Genomic DNA, 18,922 nt, shown 5'->3' with positions numbered 1-18,922 from the left:
TAGGGAACCTTTTTATGTAAGTGTGCAGTGTGTAAGTATTGGGGTATTGAGAAAAGAAGCTAGTTAGCGTTGTGCGACTACGTGTTTTGTGGAGTACACCATGGTACGTGTTTTGCAGGGTTGATCATATTTTATGTTTTAGTAACTGTCTGTATTTATATAATTAGGACTTTTAAAATCTTTCTATTGCGTGGGAATTGCACAACGCTAAATAATAGCATCGCCGTATGTACTTATAATGTGTGAGATTCGCTAAAATGACGCTGAGCGGCCATTCGCAAAATGGCGTTGTGCAGATTTAATTTTAAACAGATTCTGTCTCAGCCAATTATCCGGCTTCGACAGCAGTGAGCAGACTGAGCTGGCGAAATCGTAAATTTCCAAACTGTCAGTGCCACTGACCATTCATACATTTACCTGCACATTGGCTCCCTATCTAAGATGGGAACGCCAATAATGTGGCCCCGTCATTTTGCTCACTTCACCTGAATAGTACATGGAGAGAATGGTATCTGAAGCACATGTGGGGGTGGGAGTTTGTTTTTGTTTTTTTAATGTACAGCTTATTTTCTTACTTTTCCCTTTTTCTTATTTAACATTTTTACATTATATAGATTTGTACTTTTTCTAATTTTATTATTATTGCTGCAAGTGTTTTTTTTGTATTTTGCTTTATCCTGAAGTCAATTGAAATACTGCTTTTGTCCCTGATCGCCCTGCACCTTTCTCACACTGCATTTACTATGATCTGTTGTACAAGCTTTCCAGGGAGATTGCTACATTCATAATAACAAATGTATGTGTCCTCCTTACAACCTGCTTTGAAATGAATAGATCTATCTACCCGTCTTGGCTGTACTTTGTACTGTATTTTATAACCCCTCATCGCAGACTGGAAGTAGGCATAAGCTCTCCATTCATAATATTAATATTGCCGTTCATTTCTAATATTGATATTGTAATAAACATATCCTGACCAGAAGATGCTTTGGATTGCAAAGGGGACTGCCCTGGGCAACAGATCAAGAGAAACTGCTAGAGCAAGGTGTGCCCAGTTCTAGTATAATGTATATATCCGTAATGTTTTACTAACCATTCATCTTTGTCAGAGCATTCATAACATTTGAATGAATATGCCTGCTTTTCCAATTTTAAACTTCTTATTCCTACACCCTCTCCCACCAATTGTGTACGATGAATCCACTGTACCAGGGATTTCATCTTCATTTGATAATCTGATTTAGGTAAACTTTTGCTATTACATCACAGATATTAACTAGCTCTGCTGTGTTGTGAGAGCAACTTGTCCATTATCATCCCAACAGGAAAGTTCTGCATCACAATTGTGCTCCCTAGATTTGGTGCTTCAGGCAAGATATTAGCTGTGGACACCCCCCGGTGTCCTCATCTAATGTTAGCATACACGAATCTCTGACTACTTCTGCGCATGCGTACAGTATAACCATTTATTTTTATTTGATAGGGGAAGCCTGGCAATCATTCAATGCCATACTTTCAATGTCCATCCCTAGCCTACTCGCTGGCAGCTGGCTTCTCTGAGTCTGACCGCTTACCGCTGCTGGCTTTACAGTCCGACTTCGCTGCTGTTGGATGAGACTGTAGAGGCTGAGCACTGGGTTCGGGACTGGGCTGCTTGATGACTCCTTGGATCTATAGAAAAGGGGGCCCTAGACTGCACACCCTAAATATATATATAATGGGAGGTGCTACCTGTGGAGACTATTGTTGCAAACACAAGAAGAGAAAGTACAAGTGCACAACGCCAACATTACTAATTAAATATAATACATTATGCAATATAATTTTGCAATACATTAATCATGGCCATGGTTATGGGCCTACCTACCGCGCCCAGGTAACCTCTGAGGGTAGGTCTTACACTTCAGATTCTCTCATTAGAGTGATGCCCTGGGGTGGCTCAGCTGGGCCTGTTTGGGGGTGTCCTGTGCTCTGGATTTCAACCCCAGTAGGTTAGGGACCTACCCTCAGAGGTTACCTGGGCGCAGTGGGTAGGCCCATAACCATGGTATATTGCATAATGTATTATATATACTTAGTTGGAGTTGTGCACTTGTACTTTCTCTTCTTGTGTTTGCAACAATAGTCTCCACAGGTAGCACCTCCCATTATATATATATTTAGGGTGTGCAGTCTAGGGCCCCCTTTTCTATATACTCTATTTAGTGTGCTCCCATGCACACCTGAAGGTTTGAGACACCTTCAGCTTAGATTAGCACCCCCTTCCCCCATTGGTTTTAAGCAGGGATTCTGGCATTTTGACTGCACCTTAGTACAAGGCACAATCCTAGGTAAGTCCTAAAATTTTTTATACTGCAGTGCAGCTATGGGTTGATTTTTGGGGCATGGGTCCCCTGGATTGCTTTGGTTGGGCTGCTTCAGGGCATCGCATTATAAACACATTTTCCTTTTTACACTTTTAGCACCTTTTTTGTTTGTTTTAATATATATGTATTATTTTTAAACCTCTGTTATTCACCTTATATATGCAGCAGTAGCTGCTCTTATCTATCTTACACTTTCTTACACTTCACCTTCTCTCATTAGAGTGATGCCCTGGGGTGGCTCAGCTGGGCCTCTTTGGGGGTGTCTTGTGCTCTGGATTTCGACTCCGTGGATCTCTCAGCCAGTGATCTGAGGAGTCTGAAGTAACAGACAGTTCAACTGGCTTAGACATCCGAGGAGACCTCAGCCCTGCCCCCACCTCAGTGCCCTGCCTCTCCAGTCATGCCCGGCGGCATCAGATTGCTGATCTCTCTTTTCAGCAGACATTGATATGTTGATGCTGGCCGCAACTGGTTCTGAATATGATTTATTAGTTATTAATAACATTGTCTGGATATTTACTACATTGTGCACAACAAAACTTTCCTCTAGTCTCCACACTTTCAAGTGTTGACTGAAAACTCACCTCTTCAGACAAGCTTATAAAATTCCAGATTCACCCGTCTAACCTTACCTAAACTACTCTACCCAATAACTTCATCTCTACACAGTTGAAACAAAATTTAAATATCTTGTATACTGAAACAAGCCTCAGATATCCAGACAAAATTGCTGCCCACATAGCTGTATTACTAGATCATACACCCCACTAAGCACTTTCTCTATGTAGCATTTAATCTCATGTATCACATTGCTATTTCTCTATAGACTGTAAGCTTGCAGTGAGGGCTCTTACAGATGTGTCCACACAATTATTACTTCCTTGTGCGTTAAACAGCCCTTCTAGACGCACCATGTTGTGGAGTGACTCTAGCACTGAGCATCTTTTCGTGCGACTCTTTAGCTTCAAATTCTTCTTATTCGCAAAGTGATGCAAATAGGATGCACAGGAAGCAGCTTCTGTTGATTAAAATGATATGCAGCATGCCTATATTCTGTGTGTGACTGCGGCTGTATCTGAATGTGAAATGCATGCTGTATATCAGTTTAATCAGCAGAAGATGCTTGTGCATCCTATTGACATTGCTTGGCGAATAAGACACATTTGAAAGGTAAAAAAGTGCTCAAAAAGACGTTCTGCGCTGCCGACTCGCACAGTATTTGCGCGTTATGTTTAACGCGACTTGAAGCGCATGGAGGTTAGATGTATGTGGACACATCTGTACCTCGCTCTGTCTATCTGTTAACACGTCTTTTTGGTATAGTCAAATGGCAATTCTGCCAATGTGCGCACAAAAACACATCAGCCAGACCATCAGACATTGAACCTGCCTATTGCAATCCCAGAATGTCCGACTGGACATGGCTGCCGGTGTTGGTGCTTGTTCATCTTTAGACACGCCCGCGACTGTTAGCCTCTCCTCCTGTTTACCACCTAGAAATGTTCATAGAAATTGTATGGATCTCCATGCAATTTCAATCTGCGTCTCTGTGCGGTAGCCATCACAGTGCATGCACAGTGCGGCCTGGATGCACGTGAGTAGTGAAACCACTGGACACGCCTTATTGTTTCCATGTGCCCACCCCAATAGTATCTTATTACTGTGTTCCTAATTGTAAGGCACAACAAAATATACTACCGTTATTAAATACATGTTCCTAACAAATGTGTATAAATTGTATACTGTATTTTTTGCATTCACTACTAGAACTGTGACGTCGCATCTCCTTGTATAAACCAAGCACATATACTAATGTTGTGTCCAGTAGTAAGGCATGTCATACATTGTAATTTTAGTGCTCTTGTAAAGTGAGCAGTGCTCTTCCACTCTATCTGCGGTACTTATAGAACAGTCACTAACCACCATCCCTTACCTCCAGGAGCGGGAGCTGAAGTCTTGCCACTACATCTGTTGACCTGCTGTCACGATCAGGGTTTCCCGGCATAGGGGACGACGGGTATTACCTGTGAGGTCACTGTGGCGTGGTACGTCTGGCGGCAGGCGTTGGCTGTGCGAGGTGTTCCGCAGGCAATGTGTCATTCTGGCTGGGGTAAGCCTGGTGGTGTTTCCATTCCGTTTTGGTATGGGCGCCACCATCTTGCTTCTGGTCATGTGACTTAGTTGCTCCAATCCTGGCGTGTCACATGCTCTCTCCGACCATTCATGATCCCGCACTGAGTACTTAAGGGAGTTCAGAGCTCCCCATAGTTGCCAGTGCAACGTATTTCACAGAGTATGCTATGAGAGAGTTCCTGTGCTCCTATGACCTGTCTGTTCCATGCTAACCTGTGCTCTTGCTGGATCCCAGCTTCCAAGCAGCCTGCTTTGCTATGCCTGCTCCCAGTCTCCTGCTAGAACCACGCTGCACCTTTCATTAACCCTCTCCCTACCTAAAGACCTGAGTGAACAGTTAACCCTGTCCCTTCACTGCCTCCAGTTACATAGCTCTCTGCAGCTATCCAGTTTCTACCCTGAGCCATCTCAGTGCTACTCATCAGTTATTCAACTACTCCATAACCTCTCTGGATTTCATCACACCAGTATCAATTTGTAACCTGATATCCTGTCTGCAGCCTTGCAGTAACCATTTGAATTACAAATACTTTTTATTATTTCTGTCACTCCCTGGACATTACCCACTCTTGCTTCACTTCAGTTTCAAGTTCATCACCTCCCCATCTATATTCTGAACTTTATATTATCAGTGTACATGTCTTCAAGTTCACCCATTAAAAAACCCACTTTTCAGTCTGTTCAGGTGTCTGCTCCTGTTACTACCCCTGGTCCACAAGAAATTTAGATCCTAACACCTGCATGAGTGTTTAGTCATTCACTGCAGTATATCTGCAAATGACTTTCATAGAAACATAGAATTTGACGGCAGATGAGAACCATTTGGACCATCTAACCTGCCCTTAAATGGTGCGGTTATTAGGGTTAGGGATAGAGTTGGATTATGGGTTTGGTTAGGATATTAATGTTAGAATAATAGGCTTTGGGGTAAGGGTTGGTGTGTTAGAGTAGGATTAATTGTGATGGTTTTGGGTATTAGTGTTGGGTTTTAAGATTAAGGGTGGGGTTAGGATATTAGCATTAAGGGTCAGGAGTTTGGGTTTGGATATTAGGGTGAGAGTTAGGGTATATGGACAGATACTCACAGCCAGGTCACAGAGGTCCAGCTGGGGAGAGTGTCCAGGGTGGAGACTAGGAGCTGTATGGGTAAGACTTAACACTTGCTTGAAACACCTCTGAGTGTTTTATCTCCTTGCGAATTTCGAACAGGGTGTCCAGGAGATGGAGTAAGCTGGTGTTTGAGTTGGAGAGAGGCCAGTGTAGTTTCTTTAAAATAGTTTTTCAGTAGTAGAGATATCAGGTTGACGGTTTAGGGTGTAGTAGGTATTACTGCCGACTGCATGGCCGGCGGTTCAAATCTTGACAGCGGCAGCCCGGCAAGGGTGAAGATCCCGATCGTCCCTAAGGTAAGTATTGCTAACCTCCCCCCTAAGAGCCTAAACCTAACCCCCCCTTCTCCGCCGCCTAAACCTAAGTCCCCCGGGGGGATGCCTAACCCCAACCCCCCCTTCCCCTAGCCTAAACCTAACCCCCCCTTCTCCGCCGCCTAAACCTAAGTCTTACCTTCGTTCGGTATGCCGGGTGTTGGTCTTCCGGCGTATGGTTAATGACGGGCAGCAAGTTGTCGACGCCTGTCATTAATACCACACCGGGATTAAAGAGTCTAGAAACAGGCGGTCTGCATTTAGACCGTCGGCTTCCAGACTACATCCCGACTGTTAGCCTACTGCTTTCCTCCTGTTTAACACACACACACACATACAGTATATAGAAAGATAGAGAGTTAAAATACAGTAGATCTGATTTAGACACAGGCCTACATCTCAGCCCTTTCAGCCAATATCGCATGGGGTCAAGCTTACTTGGCTGAAAAAGTCATGTTACCTAAAATACATTTAATATTAAAATTAAGACATATGAATTTTTTTTATATATATATACTGCCATATCAGTCATTGATAATTATCTATTACATTCTGACCTTTCTGCTTAGTTGTATTACAACTACTGAAATATTTAGAGCTGATCAGTAGATAATCATCTTTCTATTCCACTATCCCAAAAACCTGTGGCAGTGTACATTTTTGCCTCTTCATGTGTTCTACAGAGCAACAACGGCAACTAGAAGTTTTTAATTGTAACCAGCATTACAGATAAATATGTGGTGCACATTACTGCTTCCTGATTATTTTATTTGCAGCATAAACTTTATTTACAATTTGTATAAGGATCATGGATTAGATAAGTGGCTGGGTGGATTTGAATTTCCAAGGACTATTATACATTAAATTGTACTTTTTTATTTTATATGGCTACTTGCACTAATACGTTTTGTTGTTTACAGTCAGCCATTCCTGCTTTGTCGTGCTAGTTAGTTTTATTAAGATCTTATTGTGTTTATTAGTAATTTGTCACTTTAATTGTGTATTTAAGCAGCGCTCTTATTATGATTTTTGTCTGAATGGGTCCCAGAGATCTCGATGTGTTTAACCGTGCACAGCATTACCACTCCCTGGCATTTATATTGTACCTTTGTGGGCATTGTGTCTGTGTATTGAGGTCCTGGGAACCGTTTACTGACTCACTTTCTATTAACTGGATATGGTGACAAGGCAGTAGTTACCAATGATGGCTGAAAATCCCCATGGTTTAGACTCCCACTATTAAATTGAGTTTAAAAAAAAAATTCGAGTTTACAGTTCGCCTGGAGCATCTGAGAGCTATATCAGTAAGTAGGATAGGCCAAAAATGACATAAAACGATTAATTTTTTTTTACCATAGTTTATTAGGTTTATATTTCATAATTAAAATATTAGGTTAACATCTATGGGTGTTTCATCAGTGTTCTCCTTATGCAAAAAAAAAAAGTTTGTTTCATTTTTTTTTTTTTTTTAAACCATTGCTTTTCAAATAATTTTAAGGATTAAAAAAAAAAGAGTTTGACATCATTTCTAAACTTATTTTTAATTCTTTTAATTGCAGGGTAGCTTTATTAATAATAATAATTATTATTATAATATATGTTCACAATTTAACACGATTGTAAGTGCAATGTCAAACTCCATTCTCTGACTCCAATACCTTTTATAGAGTATCCAAGTTACAGATGCCTTTTGTGAAAGCTCCAATGGATACTTGGTAACAATTACAAGTACTGTACGAACTTGCCAAATGGGCTCAGTTGTGTTCGACATCAGCATCGAATGACAGAATCTGTTTTTCAACACCTCAATGACCGACTGGAGAGAGTTAGATCACATGGAGACCTATGACTGCTAGCCAGATTTATAGGCATGCCAGAACATTATCAGAACATCACCCTAATATTTTTCCAATTTACAATTGTCACCAACTTTATTCACCATGATATATACTTGTGCTGCCACTATTCAGGTCTGTACATGACATTTTGCTGTCACATGGGGTATGTGTGAGGGGATACTTGAATGTCCCCAGAAACTTTTAAAAGTAGTGACAAGATGTCAGCAAACACAGGATTGAAGTAGATGAATAAAGGGATTGTAGAAAGCAGGGCCACCCCTCCCAACCATTCCCGATTTCAGCGGGGCAGTCCCTTTTTTCGGGCACTGCCCTGCTGTTCCATCCGTGGGGTGCGCAGCATCCATTCACTGCAGGAAGAGGGCTGGGGGTAGCCCAGCTACTGACGTAAGGCTGGGCTCGCCCCCAGCCTGACGTTAACGAGAGACAAATAATGTAATTTAGGGGGCGTGGCCCTATGATTGGGCCGCGGCCCAATTTTTAGACGCATGCGGTGCAGGTAAGGGGCGCCTAAGTCCTGTACTGCACAGCGCAGCTCCTCCTGGAGCCGGCCCTTGTTGAAAGATATATCTCAAGGTCTCCCCTTTACCAACACATTCATACGAAAGTAAATACATAGTAGAAATATTATAAGATCCGAGACGTGCTCCTGCAGCTCCTATAATTGGATCTTATGATCAGATTTGCAGCGCATATGTTCCATCGTTTCGTGTGCAGATTGTGCCGTTTATTTTGTTCATGCGATCCATCGTGCAGCAATTCAAGTCATTTCAATGACTGTTTCCCTAATGAGCACATGAAGCACAGGATCGATCTTACGACAGATCGTGTGCTAAGAAAAACAACAAACATGCTGCCGGGACTGCCAGAGAGCTCCGGGTAATCATAGGGAAATCGTATGATGAATTTGATCTTATGCTGGTCGTGTAGGTGTATGCAGGGGCGCCGAGAGGGGGTGGGGGAGTGGGTACAGATTGCCCGGGCTTCCTGAGGCGCCGGGTCCAGCACCGCCCCCCCCTTCCCTCACAGCAGCCCAGTACACAGCGTGTGCTGAGTTGCAGTGGGAGACTGCTCGTGGCAACTGAGCAGCAGCCACAGCAGTCTCCTAGGCCTGTGGGGTGGAGCGATCACACTGATCGCACCCCCCCCTGGCTTTGAGCAGGGCTGAGGGGGCTCAGAGTGCCCCCCCCTCCCCAGCGTGTGCTGCAAAGCTTTTTTTTCTGGAAGGGGGCGTGGCCACGCCTCCCACGATTAGGCCACACCCCCTGTTACCTGGGCCCGCCGTGGCTCTTAGCGGGCCTGGGTGTATGGCCAGCATAAGTATTATATATTAAGAGGGCTTGATATACAGTTAAATGCATCCAAAGAAAAGTTTATGCCAAGGAGTAACAAAAGCATAGATATGTGGCTTGTCAATGTTATTAGTAATTACTAACCTCACATTACCCAATACTGTAATGATGTCATATACATAAGATAGAATAGACCTTGACAGTGTTATTAATATGAGAGAAAGTTCTATTTACCATGTAAAATACAATTAAATACAGACAAAAATACAAATAAAAAAACTAAATTAAATGCAATATATCAATAGATTAGATTTGTATTTTCTTTTATTTATACGGGGTCACAAGAATTCTGTAGCACTATACATAGTTGTTGGAACATACAGCAAAGTTCCATAGTACTGTACATGGGTATTAAACAGGTCGGTTATAGACTGGGCTCACAACTTTACAAGTATATATAATAATAGAAGTATTTTCTGCAGATTTCATAATTACGTAGTGACAACCGAGACAAAATGCTTACATTCTAGAAGGGCCATGGAAGGATACACAGGGTTATTAGAGCAGTGTTGTGTTTTGCAGAGGATGGAGCATGGTGGAGCATTGGCTGCAATCCGATTTCTGGTATGGACACCTGGTATGGACAGACCTGCTTGAATACCTTTCTGGCGTTATCTTCTCTTAGAACTTTTATGTCAGAATTAGAGTTTTCATAATCCTCTCACTGAATTATCGCTTGGTGGGGGGCAGTGGCCTAGGCCCCAGGAATATGTGATCATGTGTTCGGAGTATGGCATTGCTGCTATCAGAGCAAGTTGGAAGGTAGCAGACACAAATGCTGATTTTGCTTATAGCCTGCACAATGTAATTGCATGAATCTAATTATAGAATACTAGCGCGGGAGCAATTTCATCTCGCCACAGCTCCCTGCATCTCATAACCTATACCATGTCGCCACAGCTCCCTGCATCTCATAACCTACACCATGTCACCACAGTACCCTGCATCTCATAACCTACACCATGTCACCACAGCTCCCTGCATCTCATAACCTACACCATGTCACCACAGTACCCTGCAGCTCACCACTGCCCCCTGCTTCTTACTCCTGCCCCCTGCAGCTCACCACTGCCCCCGGCTTCTTACTCCTGCCTCGTGCAGCTCACCACTGCCCCCTGCTTCTTACTCCTGTCCCCTGCAGCTCACCACTGCCCCCTGCTTCTTACTCCTGACCCATGCATCTCACAACAGACTCCTGCTTCTCACTACTACCCCCCCATAGGCGAAACTGAACATTTGGTAATGGTGGTCCCAGTTCCAATCCCTTGCCTCAACTTATCTTAAATTGGAAGTTTGCCATTCTGTTTCATGATCATTACTTAGGTAGCAAAGATTTCTAGCCGTATCCTTTTTTTTTAGGTCATCCTCTTTGACTGCTTGAGGCGAATGGCCCGAGCCCTCAATGAGTTTTAGGTTTCTGATAGAGCGATATTAAATTTAGATGCTTTTTTAAACTCACCTGCATGTGCTATGAGCTGCTTGCCTGGCACATTTTGTGAAGAAAGGGCATCTGGAGTGGTAAAAAACAGACAAACCAGTGGTACAATACAGTGTCAGAACTTGCGAGTGGTGGCTCTAGGTGCAAAAATATGCTTTGGGTCCCCATCCTCCACCCCACAGGGAGAGGAAGAGGTTGAGGAAGAGGATGACGCGGAGAGACAGAGGGTGGCAGGGAGAGGAGGTGGGTGACGAAGACGTAGAGAGTGACAGGGAGATAAGGTACCAGCCAATTAGCTCCTGTCATTTTTCAAACACAGCCTGTGACAGGGCAGTTAGGAGCTGATTGTCTGGTACCTTATTTCCGGTCACTTTATCTCCATCCAAGGCTTAGTAAATAGCAGGCAGGGAGAAATGAGGGGAGGTCCCTCTGCCCGTCCTTCTCCTCCAGCAGGACCATGTCCTTTTAGTCATGGCCCACATAGCAACAGTGCTAGTCAGAAAGACTTATTGTAAAGACGCCAACTGTAGGCCCCTTGTTAGCAGCGGGCAGATGGATGAGGGAGGGTGAGGGCAAGGACACTGAGGGGGAGTTACAGGGAGGCTGACTGACAGGCTGAATACTGAGGGTGGCTTGAAGTATAGTCTGGGAAAGTCTTGTTGTAGAAGCATTGCATTTCACACTCATCATTGACTTGTGCTAACTTCCCTAAGCACTGTAAACTTCATATGAATACCCAGAATGGACACACCCACGCCTAGGGCCAGGTCACCTCCAGGGTTGGGCACTCTACTGCCACTCTCCTCTTTTCACTGTGCTGCGCTGGCTATTAGATGGAACTCCTGTAGGTGTACAATCACAATACGGCCTCATTAACACCTTATACCTAGTAATAAAAACATACGTAGGTAACCAAATGTGACCATGTCATATATAAAAATGGTGCCCCCCTATAGGGCAACTAGGATATGATGATAACCGATCCTACACATGCTGAGAGGTTGAGTCAGTAAGATCGTTATCATCTTATCCTAGTTGCCCTATCTTGGTCTCCTGAGGATTTAAGGTTGAATCTGTTTAGGATTGAACAAAAATTGGTTGTTACTAAATTTTTTAAAAAAAAATTGGGTCTTTTTTTAGACTACTGCTCCAAGGAGGAATCATATACTTGAAGATTTCCAAGTCTGAAGTTCCGACTTGCTGGTGATTTAAAGACTATCCAAAGAAGAGTCCTACAAATTCTTGCCAATACATCCGCTGATTCAAGAATTGCTATCTTCCTTGTTGAAAGCTGACTTCTATTGACTGTATTTTTATTGTTGTATACTCCTTATAAATATTTAATATACTATAATATTTGTGTATAGCACTCCCTTTACCTGTTCCAGAAAAATCATTCAGAGGCTCCACTAACCCCCTGTTAAAAGGAGGTGCAGCTGGTCTTAATTAATTGAGTTCAAAATTGGAAACTATTGACATTTAGCTCATAGTGCAACTTAAGGGCAATATTTTTGTATACATATATATTTATATCTATAAGCACACACATACAGTATATACACTGGGGCAAAAAAGTACAGCCACCGATTGTGCAAGTTGTTGCACTTTAAAAGGTGAGAGAGGTCTGTAATTTCCATCATAGGTATACTTTAACTGTGAGAGAGGGTGAAGAATGATGAGTGGCATCCCAAAAACACCATACCCACTGTGAAGCATGGGGGTGGAAACATCATGCTTTGGGGATTCTTTTCTGCAAAGGGGACAGGACGACTGATCCATATTACGGAGAAGATGAATGGGGACATGTATCGTGACATTTTGGGGAAAAATCTTCCCTCAGTAAGAGCATTGAAAATGCAACGTGGCTGGGTCTTCCAGCATGACCATGACCCCAAACACACCGCCCGGGCAACTAAGGAGTGGCTCCGTAAGAAGCATTTCAAGGTCCTGGATTGGCCTAGGGAGTTGAGGGAGTTGAAAGTCCGTGTTGCCCGGCGACAGCCCCAAAACATGACACATCTAGAGAAGATCTGTAATGAAGAGAGGGCCAAAATACCTGCTGCAGTGTGTGCAAACCTGGTCAAGAATGTCAGGAAACGTTTGACCTCTGTAATTGCCAACCGAGGTTACTTTACAAAGTATTGAGTTAAACTTTTTGATTGTCCAAATATTTTTTTTCCGAAAGAATATACAAAGAAATTGTTTAAAAATCATACAATGTGATTTCCGGAATTTTTAGTTCTGAATCTGTTTCTCACACTTAAAGTGTACCTATGATGGAAATTACAGACCTCTCTCATCTATTAAAGTGCAACAACTTGCACAATCGGTGGCTGTCCAAATACTTATTTGCCCCACTGTGTATATATATGTGTGTGTGTGTGTATATATATATATATATATATATATATATATATAGTAAATATAGTAGACTACAGCGCCAAGTGAACTAAGAACACAATTTGCTTTTTCTTAAAAATTATATATATACATATAAAATCGCAGGGAGATAAATATATGGTAACCAGGATAAAAGCACTCCCTAATGGTATAGGTGTCAGCTCTACAGTAATGTGATAACAATGGTGATTTGTTAAAAAACTTACATAGAGAAAGTGAAACTGATAAAAGAGCGACCAATGTGCTAATAAATACTATGATAAAGTGCAAAATAAATCAATAAATAATGTGCAAATATGCAAGACTGAAAATATGTGCAAATAAACACAAATAAATGTGGTAGCGAATTATTATAAAGTGCATATAATTTTGTATAAATGACAAATATAAATAAGATAAAAAAGGGGTAATTTATTACAAATAACAGCTGACCCTAATATATAGGGCAGTACAATACAATTAAAAAGTGGAAAAAAGCACATATAAAAAACAATAAAAGGGGTAGGGATAAGGAATAAGAGCTTATCTGGATCGCAATTAGGTAAGTTCATGTAAGGCTGGAACCAGGAGTCTCCAACGCGTTTCGTCCATAAGGTGGACTTCTTCAAGGGATGTACCTCTCCTGTCTGGGACCTGATATATATACCCCTTCAATAAGGATGGTGGGAGGTGCTTACAATTATGACCACTTCCGTTTTTTTTTTTTTAAACTAAAAAAGGTTATTCAAACATCGTGGCTAATACATAGCTAAGGTAAAGTTCATTTATATAAGTAGATCGCTTCCACAGTGTGTGATTTTAGATACTGAAACTAGTTTTTTTGGTGTTTTATGCGGAATGAGCCTAGTCGTCACGTGATGTCCGCTTCCTCACTTCCGCCCTGTTTGATGCAGCCTCTTGCGTCACTTCCGCCCATTCACTCGCGTTACACCGCTCGTATGTGCTGGATCATCATCTGCTGTCCGCTGTGTGGTTTCCGCCCGGCTGTGTTATGGCTTCTCGCGTCACTTCTGCCCATATGTGTACATGTTGTTGTATTGTTAGCGGCCATGTTGCTGCACCTTATTAAGTTTCAAACGGCGGACATCTTGTTACTCTATTCAGTATCGGCATTAAGATATTGAAAATGCGATTTCCACAGGAGATCACTCGCGTGTAACATCTATTGGTACCTACATAATACAAAAAGTAATTTTGTTAATATGTTCATGGGTACAAATTAGTCAGTGTTCCCATATACTTCTAAGATGTTGTTTTTAGATTAATCACAGGTGTTATCCAATGCACAGAATTTGAGTGAAGTATTAATAAATAATTAATTGAAAGACAAGATAATAGCATATCATATGTTGCTATTTGCTAAAAGTTAGAAAAGAGATAAATGCATGAGATCTAATAATTAATATTTCCATCGATACACTTATAAGTATCTGATGTAAAAATAAATAAATAAATAAAATATAAATATATGTATGCATATTTCATATCCAAAAATGGGATCTCTAGAGGGAAGTTTTTATAATACAATCCGACATATAATTGGTCTTTATTCAAATCCTTCAAATTGATCCATGTAGTTGATATCAGTTAATCCTTCTGGTCCTAGTAGTCTTCAAATTCATTACATTGGCAGCTTAATAGTTAAGTGGAATTAATTTCATGAGGCATTCTTGGTCCAAAAAAAAATTGTTCGGATCATGACGGAATATTTTTCAGTCTCAATCTGGGACTACAGTACCTGGTATTCCCCAGAGGTCCCCCATCCGGGTACTAACCAGGCCCAACGTTGCTTAGCTTCCAAGATCAGACGAGATTGGGCATTTATAACGAGGTATGACTGTAGATAACTATGAGACTTTGAATTACCGTCTAGATTGATCACAAGAAAGGGGCTATCTCATAACTGTCATTGAAGCCTCGTGGGGTCAGGGTGTCGAGTTCAAAAATCCAGTACATTTCTCGTCTAGATAGTTTATTCGCCAGATCTCCTCCTCTTTCTCCAGTTTGTACGAGTTCAATGGCCTTGAAAGTTAGATCATCAGGATTGGAATTATGATGCTGTAAGAAATGCCTTGAGACCATGTGTCCCTCAACCTTATTTTTAATATTCCGGATGTGTTCCTGTATCCTCAATTTAAGTGGTTGTTTAGTTTTGCCTACATACTTGAGACCGCATGTGCACTCTAAAAGATAAATAACTGATGTAGAATTGCAGTTAAGATGGTGCTTAATTTTATATTCTTTATTGTTCAAAGAATTATAAAAAGTTCTCCTTTGTCTGTGTAGATATTTACAGACAATACATTTGCCACACTTATAGCATCCTGGGCAGATATGAAATGTATTGTGTTTTGGAGCATTAGAATTTCTTAGCATACTTGGTGCAAGTATATCTTTCAGGTTTTTTGCCTTTCTAAAGACAATGGGAGGTTTCTTTGGGAGAGCTTCTTTTAAAACCGGATCCATCATTAAAATTTTCCAGTGTTTGGTGAGAGTATTTCTAATTTTGTTCTCATGGGCATTGAACGTAGTGATGAAGGGAATAATATTACTTTCCTCATTGGTATTTTTTTCTTTGTATACCAATAGGTCTTTTCTCTCTAGTGATCGAGTCTTAGCCGCAGCTTCGGTTAGAACTTTAGTAGGGTAGTCTTTTTCAATTAACCTAGTGCTGTAGAGTTGTATTTGTTCTTCACAGACAGTTGGTTCGCTGCAATTCCTCTTAATTCTATGAAATGTTGAATAGGGAATATTCTCCTTCCACTTTCTGAGGTGACCACTTTTGTAGTGGAGGTAGCTATTAGTGTCTACCTTTTTTATAAAATTCTTTGTATGTATCTTTTTCCCTTCTCCTATTAAAATCAAATCTAAAAATTCAATGGAGATTTCATTTATGCAGGATGTAAATTTCAAATTCATATTATTTGTAGCAATATGATTTAAAAACAAATTAAAACTCTCTTTGGGTCCTTCCCATATTAATAAAATGTCGTCAATATATCGTTTGTATAATATGATATTCTTAAATGGGTTATTGTCATACAGATATTCCTTTTCCCAACATCCCATAAATAAGTTAGCAAAACTAGGTGCGAAAATGGTCCCCATTGCAGTACCACAAATCTGTTGATAAAATTTATCTAAAAACTTAAAATAGTTGTGGTTCAAAATAAAAGCCATAATATCACATAAAAAATCTGTGTGTATATTGCTTATTGATGGATCCATTTCAAGAAATTCCCTACATGCATTGATCCCCTTTTGATGCTTGATGCATGTATAAAGGGATTGTACATCTATTGTCGCCCAAATGTAAGAATCCTTCCACTCTAGTTTCTCTAAAATCTGTAATATATTTGTAGTATCTTTGAGGTAAGATTGTAGATCCCTCACATACTTGCACAAAAAAATGTCCACATATTCAGATAAGTGTGACGTTAGTGAATCTATTCCTGCAATAATAGATCTCCCGGGTGGATCAACCATAGATTTATGTATTTTCGGGAGAAAGTAAAAAATGGGGGTAGTGGGATTGGTCACAAGAAGGTATTGAAATTCATCTTTAGTTAGGATGCGTAAACCATGTACCAGCAATGTTCTTAATTCTTCTATATAGTTCTCCATAGGATCACTTAAAAGCAAGCTATATGAGTTAGTGTCTCCTAGGAGTCTATAAGATTCTTGAGTGTAGTATGATCGGTCCATGATGACCAATCCACCCCCCTTATCAGCTTGCTTGATAACAATATCGTTATTTCTTTGTACATTTTTGAGGGCTTCTTTTTCTTTGTTCTTAAGATTGCACTTGGTCATTGGATGTAGGTCCACTTCACATAGATCCTTTTTGACCAGTTCATAGAATACATTCAGGTGATTACCTTTTGATTCCAGTGGGTAATATTTTGATTTACCCTTAAGTCCGGATTTTGATGTATTTTCACTATAATTTCTAATTGTCGCATCATCTTTTTTTTAAAAATGCCTTTTGAGAGTCAAATTCCTCACAAATTTATTAAGATCAATGAAGGTTTGAAATTTATTCATATTACTAGATGGTGCAAATGTTAATCCCTTACTCAGTATGTTTCACATATAAATTCAGTGAACATGAAATTGAGTATCTGGATTTGATTTTAAGTAGTGATAATTGTGTATTTAAGAGTCGTAACTATATCAAACCGGTGGACACAAACAGTTATGTACAATTCAAAAGTGGACACAAAAATAGTTGTAAAACAAACATACCATTCTCCCAATCATATTGTCATAAAGTAACTGCTTTTACACAGAAACATACGGGATTGAGCGCTGCTTCAGTACCATACTGTAATATATATATATATGTATATATATATATATATATATATATATAAAAACACACATTGGATATACAGAGAGAAATATATATATACACACGCATAATAAATATATACAGTAGATACATACATACATTAACACATACTTACCTGATAGCTTTAGGCAGTGTCCTCTCTCCTCTCCTTCAGGGTCCAGGACAGGTAGCTGTCATATTGGGTCTCATTCCCCACCTCCAAATGTAGCTGAGGCTGCCACTGCACACACCACAGCTTCTTGCTCCCGTGACCCTTACTAGTGCGCTGTGACTGTAGTACTACTCCTCGGCACCTCTTCACATGTAGTCAGCCCGCAGGCACAGAGAGCATATGCGCCATGACATTGTCGCATCGCACACGTACCCATTGAAAGGCCCATGATTAGAGACAGGGGAGGTGGCACTCTGGAGGTCCTTCCTGGTTGTTAGCGGGCAGTCAGGCGCAGGCGGCCTCGGGGATTTATTGGGCCACATATCTGGCAAGCTGGGTCACCTGGCTAAGGGGTGGTCAGGTGCACACCTACACCACCCCATAGGTTCATCTATGCTGCCCCCTGCATCTCACCAGTGTCACCACAACCTCCCCTGCTGCTACCCTGCACCTGGCTGGGGCCTTGCCACTGGGATGTGATGGGAAGGGCAGGAGAATCATGAATGAGAGATTTGCATTGCAGCTACCATAAGCAGCATCAGCAGCATGTCCCCGGACTGGGGCACCTGTGCATATTTCCACAGCGTCCAAGCGCACCCATCCTCGGCTGCCAAACATGGCAATGAGCAATGTCCTCTTTGCACAATGTACCCTGTATTTCCTTTGCTTTCTGTTGACCTTTTTCCCCATGGTGCCTTTGTATGAGAACAGCGCTGACTTCCATGGGAGGTGCCTTCTGTTCACCAAGGGCGTGTGGCTGAGCGGGAACATCACACTGGAGAGGGAGCATTTCACGGTGGCTGGAGCCCGCCTGCAGGTTCAGCATAGGGATGGATATCTGAATCCGATTATTAATAACATCGATGTTTTTGTTCCGATGATAATGGTTTTACCATTTGATGGTGGTGGTCCGATGTTTGCCACGACCAAATGGAAATCATGGTTGTTAAAATTTATTAAATTCCTGATAGCTATGTCCCCCCTGGCTCCTTCCTGGCTACTGTATCAGCATCAGGGCATCTTCATGGGTTCGTTGGAGGCTCTTACTCTCTGTCTACCTCAGATGTGACCCTGCTCAATCCCTGACTCCTTCCCCACTCTTGGCTGCTGCTAAGCAACAGGGCACATTGACTCTCTGAGACAGTGGGATAGCAGTCAGAGGGCCTGATGCAGACCCGGTCGCAAGCGCTGAGCGCTCGCAACCGGGTCGATGGTAGCCCGTCGGGCGCATGCGCGAGACCCGGATAGCGACGGGCAATCCATTGCTCTGGGTCTCGCACCAAAGGGGGCGTGCTGTCAATGTTGAATGACGATATTGCCCATGGCAACCCATCAGATTCTAGCTAGTTAAAAGGTGCTAGTTAAATGTTAAGTAGAATCTGATGGGTTGCTATGGACAACATCTCCACTTCTAAAAACTCTCACTCTAGTAAATATACTCCCAAGTCTCA

The 18,922-nt window shown here is 41.6% G+C and overlaps 1 pseudogene; it reads right to left on the bottom strand.

Annotated features, from left to right (window-relative positions):
* Positions 1–14,695: 14,695 nt before the first annotated feature.
* Positions 14,696–14,814, bottom strand: LOC148527389 (5S ribosomal RNA; annotated as a pseudogene).
* Between the last annotated feature and the right edge of the window lie 4,108 nt (positions 14,815–18,922).

Source organism: Taudactylus pleione, unplaced genomic scaffold, assembly GCF_031769625.1.
Source record: "Taudactylus pleione unplaced genomic scaffold, aTauple2 ptg000089l, whole genome shotgun sequence".
Taxonomy (NCBI): Eukaryota; Metazoa; Chordata; class Amphibia; order Anura; family Myobatrachidae; genus Taudactylus; species Taudactylus pleione.
Note: the sequence above shows the minus strand (reverse complement) of the source record. Positions and strands in the feature narration are given on the sequence as shown.